General features: G+C 42.8%; 1 protein-coding gene across 6 annotated transcripts in view; it reads left to right on the plus strand.

The window, feature by feature from the left end:
- The window catches only part of Nr3c2 (nuclear receptor subfamily 3 group C member 2), a 335,373-nt gene that overhangs the window by 51,366 nt on the left and 275,619 nt on the right, over window positions 1–8,388 (plus strand). The window lies entirely within an intron of this gene.

The following is an 8,388-nucleotide window of genomic DNA, read 5'->3' on the forward strand; positions in this document are numbered from 1 at the left end:
GTGCACACACTCAGACGCTGTGATCTGGGGTCACTCTCCACCCTGTGCACACACTCAGACGTTGTGATCTGGGGTCACTCTCCACCCTGTGTACACAATCAGATGCTGTGATCTAGGGTCACTCTCCATCCTGTGCACACATGTAGTAGTAGTGGCGGGGCTGCGTCCCCGGCACCCCGGCCGCTTGGCTAGCTTATGCCTTGAAATAATTACACGGACACTGTATTCTTTTAAACACTGCTTGGCCCATTAGCTCTAGCTCTTACTGGCTAATTCTGATATCCCAATCAACCCATCTCTAATAAACTGTAGCACCGGTCTTACCGGGAAAGATTCAGCATGTCTGACCTGGCGGCTTGCTTCAACGTCTGCCCGGGAGAGCGGAGCATGGCCTCTCTGCTCCAGAGAGCAGAGCTGTAGAGTCTGAGCTCACTTCCTCTTCCTCCCAGCATTCTGTTCTGTTTACTCTTCCCACCTATGTTTTAACCTATGAGGGCCAGCCAAGCAGTTTCTTTGGTTTTTAACCAATGACCTTCCTCCATCACACACACTTAGACATTGTGATCTGGGGTCACTCTCCACCCTGTGAACACACTCAGATGCTGTGATCTAGGGTCACTGTCAATTCTGTGCACACACTCAGACGTTGTGATTGAGGATCACATAGAAGGATGTTCTGAGTCTGGGTCACCTTGCTGAATATAGTGTTTTTTAATTCTGTCCATCTCCCTAGAAATGTCACGACTTTATAGCTGGATGAAAGTCTGTTTTATATATGTGCCGTATTCTTATTAGCTGCCCATCCATTGATGGTTGTCTAGACTGTGTCCATTCCCTTGGGATTGTGAACAGAGCATTAGTGAACATGGGTATGGAGGTGTTATCTCTAGTAGGATATAGAGTCTTGGGGTCTAAGACGTTTTGAATCCAATTCACTATCCAGCAGAACTAGGCCTATGTATTTACCAAGTGCCACGGTGTTTCTGGTATGTTCCATCATTTGGAACCAGTGGCCAAAGGTAATGAACCCACAAGATGCAAGTGTAAGTAACTGAGAAATGATTGTATTTTGAATATTCTTATTTTTCTGCTAAAAATGTTGTATTTCTATCACATTATTTTCTTTCTGTTCCCAAAAAGTATGTAATAAAAGTAAACAGAGAAATTAATTTATAAGTTGCTGGAAAGTCTGATTTTTTTTTACTAAAATGTAACTCTTTCCAGATTTAGCACACACACAAACACACACACACACACACAGTAGTGTCCTTATTTATTATAGTAGTGAGGTATAGTCAGACTTTCTTTGAAACACCAACTCCTGAATGACATGGAGACTTATTTTTAACTATGAAAGCTTGAAGTTACCTTAGGTGTGTTCCCAACTGGCTCTTAAAATTAAATTAAACTTTATATTAATCTATGCTCTGCCACATAGTTCATCACCTCCCCTCCATACTGTAGTCCAACTTCCTCCATCTCTCTTGTGCATGCTCTCTGTCATCTACCACCTTTCAAGTTCCTTCCTCTCCCCAAGTGCCGCCTGTCTTCTGTCTAGCCATTCAGCTCTTTATTAAACCAGTCAGAGGGTGGCTTATATAGCACCCCAGTCTCTACTTGCGGAAAGATGGAAGATGGCTATGAACCTGAGCAGCAGCTGTAGGTCACCTCCAGGGAAAACTGTGGACACAGTAGCATTTTCGTTGTGACTGGGGTACAGCTGTTCATGGCTTCCAGGAAATGAAAGTAACCAGGCTGCGTGACATGGGCTGTGTGTGTCGCACAGGATGGCTCTGGTCCAGTCTTCTGAAGTAGTTCTCCCCACAGGCATGTGTTTTAAATGAGTCAGCATTTACTTAAAATCAGTTCCAAAGAACCATGGTTTTTTTTGTTTGTTTGTTTTTGATTTTGTTTGTGATGAATTGGTCAACTAAAGTTCTCCAAGTTATTTTTCAGAAAAGGGTTGCGTTTGCTAAATGCTCTGTTGACTACTATTAAAATTACCTTAGAACACGTGAATCCAAGTGTGCCTCTTAATTTAGGCGAGAAGGGGAGAGGGAGAGGAAAAGGAGACACAAGGCTCACCCAGGGAATTTGATTTTTCTTACATACCCCGTTTGAAAATAACTTATTGAACTTATAGCTGGCAGACAGAGTTATATATGCCCTGAAGTGTTTACACGACCAGTTCCTTTAACTTGGATGCCATTGCCAAAATGGTGTTGGTGTTTTCTTCTTAGTGCCAGTCAGGGAGAATTTTTATGTTTAAAAATAGCATAAATAATTGCCTGTATTGTTTTACGATAATTCCAGAGAGTGAGCAGATGAGGAGGAGGAAGGGGAGACAGGGCTTAACATTTAAAAGGAAAAACTTGAAACTGCCTATTTTCATTGATTATTCAGAACCACAGTCTAAGGTTAGTCCATGTTTCCCTGGACCTTTCTGCCCCATATGGGCAACCTGGTCTCCTGTCTTAGTGCCATGCACGTTTCTGGAGTAGTGAGCTCGCGCTGGGCTAGTAGTGAGCCCGCACACCTGTCTCCTACCCAAGTAAGTGATATGATAGGAGGAAAAATCTATGATGGAGCTGCCATGGTTTCATTGTTCCCCGGAGCCCATATCTCTAGGACAGCACTGTTGAGAGGAATGGTGGGACCTTTGAATGGTGAGCCTAGTCGGAGTCCTTGGGTCACTGGGGACATGCCCTGGGAAAGGATGGCCTGGCCTGGTCTTATGTACTTCACAGCTGTTTAGTAAGCAGCTTTATCATGTCTTCTCACTGGCCCCAAGCAACTTCCACAACAGTAAATGAGATTGCGCAGGTATTGATTAGAGTTGACAGGAAGCTAACTTGAAACAGATGCCCCGAGTCCCTACCAGTCACACACGGGTCTGATGGGTCCATTGTCTTCATTCTCTCGTATTTCAGACCGTGAATAGAGCATCTGAACTGACGTGTTACCTGGAAAAGAAATCCCAAAATGTTTTGTTTAAGATTTCTATTCCAGAGTCAGGCAGTGGTGGCGCATACCTTTAATTCCAGCATTTGGGAGGCAGAGGCAGGAGGATCTCTGTGAGTTCGAGTTCCAGGACAGGCTTCAAAGTTACAGAGAAACCCTGTCTTGAAAAACAAAAACAAACAAAGAAACAATAAAAAAAAAAGGTTTCTATTCCAACCTACCTCTTCTAAATCAAGTTTCCGTATTTGTCAATGTGTTGCATTGTTCTGTCGGAATGTCCTAAATCTATTGTAAAGCTGAGAATACAAGTCAGGGTTTGAATATGAAGTATTCCCCACAGGCCGGAGGTCCTCAGAAGGTGGCGTTGTTTGGAGCCCTGACAAGGTGGAGCCTTGTTAGAAGAAATGAGCCTTGGAGGTGGCCTTGGGTTTCTATTTCCAGGGCCCTCTTCCTGTCTCTACTCTGATTCCTAACTGGGGACACAGTGTGATCAGCCCCCCACCCCCCTGCTGCTGTGGAACTGCCTGCCACTGCCTTCCCTGCCATGCCCTTCCCTTCAAACTGTAGGCCCCACTGAGCCACCCTCCCTGTCGTGGCTTCTTGTCAGGTGTTTGAAGACAGCATGAGGAAAGGAAGTAGCATTGTTTATCTGCTGGATGCTGGCTTTTCTCAGCCTCTGAGACATCTCCCCACATTTCAGATGCAGGTGCTCCATCGGAAACCCGCCTGCAGCTGCTCACTTTGTCTGTAGGCAGTGGTCATCTTTACGTACATAAATGTCTGATAGCCACAAAGATTGTTTTCAGTGCTCTGTTGATCTTGTGGCTTATTATACAAAAACTTCTTTTGGGGAGCCTCCCTACTCAGTGGATGGACAAGCTTGAACAAACTAGCATCAAGGCCAAAAACAATATTTGCAAGAAATGTAAAATATGCTATTAAAAGATCTTCTAAAATGAAGAAACTCTTGATTTCCCCCCTTACACATGGTTATCACTCTCTTTAAATATATAGCTTCCAGTTTTGAAACAAGTAAGAAATAGAACAGAGGCCATTTTGTGTTCTTTTTTTTCATGAATTGTTGCATGCGTGGCTTCATGAAATAGGTTTTATGAGCCTTGGGATCTAATATGAGAATGAGAGCCTGTTTGGTTTATAAATACATGTGGGATAACATTTAGGTCTTCAGAAATAAAAGCAGAGAATCATTTCCTTATGCTATCAATTCCTCTATGGGAAAGCATATTAAAATGAAGAAAATATAATAGTATATAATTTAGCAACATAATATACAATGTGGGTTGAGAGACAATTACAGTGTTTTATTTCCCTTTATTTTCCATTTTAACTGAATGCATTTTAGCAACAATTGGTTTCTGGCTGTAACATTACTTTCCCTGTTTCATAAAGCTTTATAGCAAATTGCTGTGGTGTACCAGATAAAATAAATTCCTGACTTCACTCTTAAAGCCATATTATGTGCAGGCATAATTTTTTACTTTTATTGGTAATCATGTATTTTTTTTCCAATGCGTAGTCAAATCTTGTTCAAGATTGTCATTCCTAATGTTATTTTAGTGGTTTCCTATGTATTTAAGATTAAGAGTTCATTTTTATGCAACAAGCAGACTATGTTATGCCTGTTTGATTCGCAGTAAACTGATATATAGAACATTCAATTCTGGGGTCACATAGCACCCAGCTAACACCAGCAATATGAAAGACCTTGTTGTGTTCTTTGCTAACAGTGCTGGCAGTGTCCTGTGTCCCTCAGCTATTCTACCTGTCCTCTTTTTAAGTGATCCCAACACTACTGTTTGCATAAACAGAGCCCATTCCCATTAATACCTTACCTGTCTGCTGTTGTCTTCAAATATTGGAATCCTCCCACAGGCTGACACCTTGGCCCAACCTGAAATCCCATTTCAGCATGTTTTCATCTGAGATTTTTTTGTTCCTATACAAAAGCACTAGAGAAGCGTAGCCCAGGTAGGATGTGGTGGTTCAGGTCTGGAATTCCAGCACTCAGCCTGGCTACATCGATAGAGCCTGTCTCAAAGCAAAGGGAGAGGGGGAAAGGGAGGGAGGAAAATCTAGCAAGCACCACCAGCCCTCATATTTACCTCTCAGATTTCATTGTCCAGCTCTTTCCTCCTTTGTGTTTCTTTCCATTTCTTTTCCCTTTCCTGCAGTCATTTAGCCCAACTCCCTATGCCCCTTATTCTCCTGCCTCCACTACCCCAGGGCTGGGATTCTATGTGTATGCCACCACACCCAATGTAAGCAATGCCTAGGGAACAAATCCAGGGCCTCCTCATGTATGCTAGGCAAACAGTCTGTTTCAGCTAAGCTCCATCCCAGCTTTTGTCAACAATACCTAATTCTTTTTATGAAGCCGCTATTACTCTGCTGTCTAAACCCCACAAATGCCCAACAGTAAACAAAATTACAAACCAATATTCCTTATGTCCTGGGGTTTCTATTGCTGTGAAGAGACACCGGATCACAGCAAGTCTTAAAAGGAAAACAATAGAGGGGACTAGCTTCCAGGTGCAGAGTTTCAGTGCACTACCATGCAGAGGAGTAGCTGCAAGTCCTATGTCTTCTGGGCAGCAGGAAGTTGACTGAGACACTGGGCGGGTTCCTGAGCATAGGAAACCTCACAACCGCCACAGCCACTTCTTCCACAAAGCCACACCTCCTAAAAGTGCCACTCCCTATGAGATTATGGGGCTATTTACATTCAAACTATCATACCTTATTGTAGTTTTTTTCTTTTTAACTCTGGGGGCCTGCCACCCAACTTTCCCCCACCCCCCCAAAAAATACAAAAAGACTTATTCTGACTTTTGAATGCCCAGCCTTAGCTTGGCTTGTTTCTAGCTAGTTTCTCTAACTTAAATTACTCCATTTCTCTTTAATTATATTTTGCCTCTGGACTTTTTACTTTTATTCTTTCCTTCTTACTCCATGGCTGGCTGTGTGCCTGGGTCTCTGGTCCCTGGCATGCCCCGCTCCTTCTCTTTTTCTTCCTCCTCTCTCTTGCCCAGATTTCTCTTCCTATTTATTCTCTCTGCATGTCAGCCCTGCCTATTAGACTGGTCAGATGTTTTCGGCAGGCAAAGCAGCACAGCTTTACAGAGTTAAACACATGCAGCATGAAAGGATTTGTTAGCATTTCCTAAGAGAATATAGACTTGAAGGTCACAGTTGCATTTTCTTCCTCCTTGGTTCTTCCCCTCCGCAGTCCATGCTTTAGACTTATAGAATGTTCTTGTCCACCCACAGATAAAATTAACTACTGCTTTACATGTTCATAAATTGTATAGAAAAGGTAGTAATTTAAAATCAAGGCCAAGTAACTTTTTCAGTAGTCTGACATTCTTTAGATTAAATTTCATAAAGATTTTCTTCTATGCTCTTTGGTCTTTGTCTTTAATGCCTTTTGTGAGGTTAAGAATTCCAGGTTTGGAGTACAGGGAAACAATAGGTATGTAATCCTGCTGCATTTGGTGACCCTTCAATATATATTCTTTTGGGAATTGTTGACAAATTCTTTTATTATTCGGGACTATTTCAGCTATTCTGTTTTGTGTGTATGTATATGTTCATATGATGTTGAATATTTATTTTCCAGTATCTGTGAAGAATTTCAGTGTGTTGCCTGTTTAATGGGGGTACAATGCAAGTTGTTTCTGTTACTCAATAAAGGGTACTTTGGCATATATGATTTAATTTTATTTATTCATTTTATATCCAGATCATAGTTTATCCTCCTTCTTCCTGCTCTTGTGGCATGTGTCTCAGGCTGGAACTGTGATTGGTTGGCTGCTCCCACAACCTCTGTACCACCCTTACCCCAGCACATCCTATAGGCAGGACAAACTGTAGGTCAACGGTAATGTGGCTGTGTTGGCATCCTAGTCCGTCCATGGGAGGTCTTGCCTGCTCGCAGGAGATGGCTGCTTTAGGCTACATATCCCCGATTCCTAGGAGTCTTAGCTGGGGTCATTCTCTTCTTTCAACATTCTTTTCTTAAAAAGTAAACTGAGCAGGGCATGCTGACTCACACTTGTGAACCCAGCCCTCGGAGGCTGAGTTATGAAAATCAGGACTCAAGGCCAATTTTGGCTATATAGTAAGTTTGCAGCCAACAGAGGGTACATGAAAGCCTGCCTCACAGCAACAATAACAAAAATACTGAAACAACAACAACAAATAAACTGAGACATTATCCAAATAAGGGATTTTTTTCCGCAATTATAAAATGGTTCCATATCTCTTCTCAGAAATAATGCTAGGAGGTGTCTGAGGAAAGAAAAGAACAATGGGTCAGGATGTCAAACAAAAATGTGTGTGTGTGTGTGTGTGTGTGTGTGTGAGAGAGAGAGAGAGAGAGAGAGAGAGAGAGACAGCACGCGTGCTCATATACCTGTGCATGTGTGTGTGTGTGTGTGTGTGTGTGTGTGTGTGTGTGGGAGAGTGTGTGCACACGTGCTCATTTACCCGTGCATGCATGTGTGTGTATGTGTGTATGTATAAAATATATAATAAACTTTAAAGATGGGGAAGATAAATTTACTCAGCTACTGTCTTGACGACAGTGTGATTACATTGGGTGCTCTCGCCTGGTCAGTCTTGTAGCTGGCATCTATTGACTCTGTTCTAGAGAGTCATGACAAAGCACCTGCCTCCTTCCTGTACCATTGCAGGTGGTCTGAGTGCTGTCTGGGGTAAGCACTTTCCTATCTGGGGCTCTGCTGTCCTATGCAGTGTGACCTACTTTTGTGGATACTGTTCATTGCTAATTAGATTGTTGTAAAGATGACAAGATGGGGAAGGGGCTCAGAAGGTTTTGCTTTCTTCCCAGTACAGGCCATATTGGAATGTTCTAGAGATAGAAGAAACGTAAGTAACTACACTGACAAGTGACTGCACCGGAAGTCTTCTTGATGACATTGAATACCAAGCTAATCTAAATATGACATATTCCTCAAAGAACTGACCATAGGCTGGGGATAGAGCTCAGGTTGGTTGGTGAAGCACTGATCATGTGACCATGAGGAGATTACTTCCAGAACCCAGGGCCGTGTTAAAGGCCGAACACAGCAGGCATGTATCTGTGATCCCAGGACCGTGCTAAAGGCAGAGCCTAGCAGACATATATCTGTGATCCCGGTGCTGGAGACAGACGGGTGGATCCCTAGAACTCACTTCTCAGCCAGTTCACAGAAAGGTGCTCTTCTCAAAACAGAAAGTAGAGAGCAGTAGAGAAAGACATCCAACATTGACTTCTTCCTTCCACACATGTGTGCACATACCCACATGAACGTACACATGTGCACACACACACAGACACATACTGACTTCTGGCTTCCACATACATGTGTGCACATACCCACATGAACTTACACATGTGCACACACA

The sequence above is a fragment of the Microtus ochrogaster genome, unplaced genomic scaffold, assembly GCF_000317375.1.
Source record: "Microtus ochrogaster isolate Prairie Vole_2 unplaced genomic scaffold, MicOch1.0 UNK53, whole genome shotgun sequence".
Taxonomy (NCBI): Eukaryota; Metazoa; Chordata; class Mammalia; order Rodentia; family Cricetidae; genus Microtus; species Microtus ochrogaster.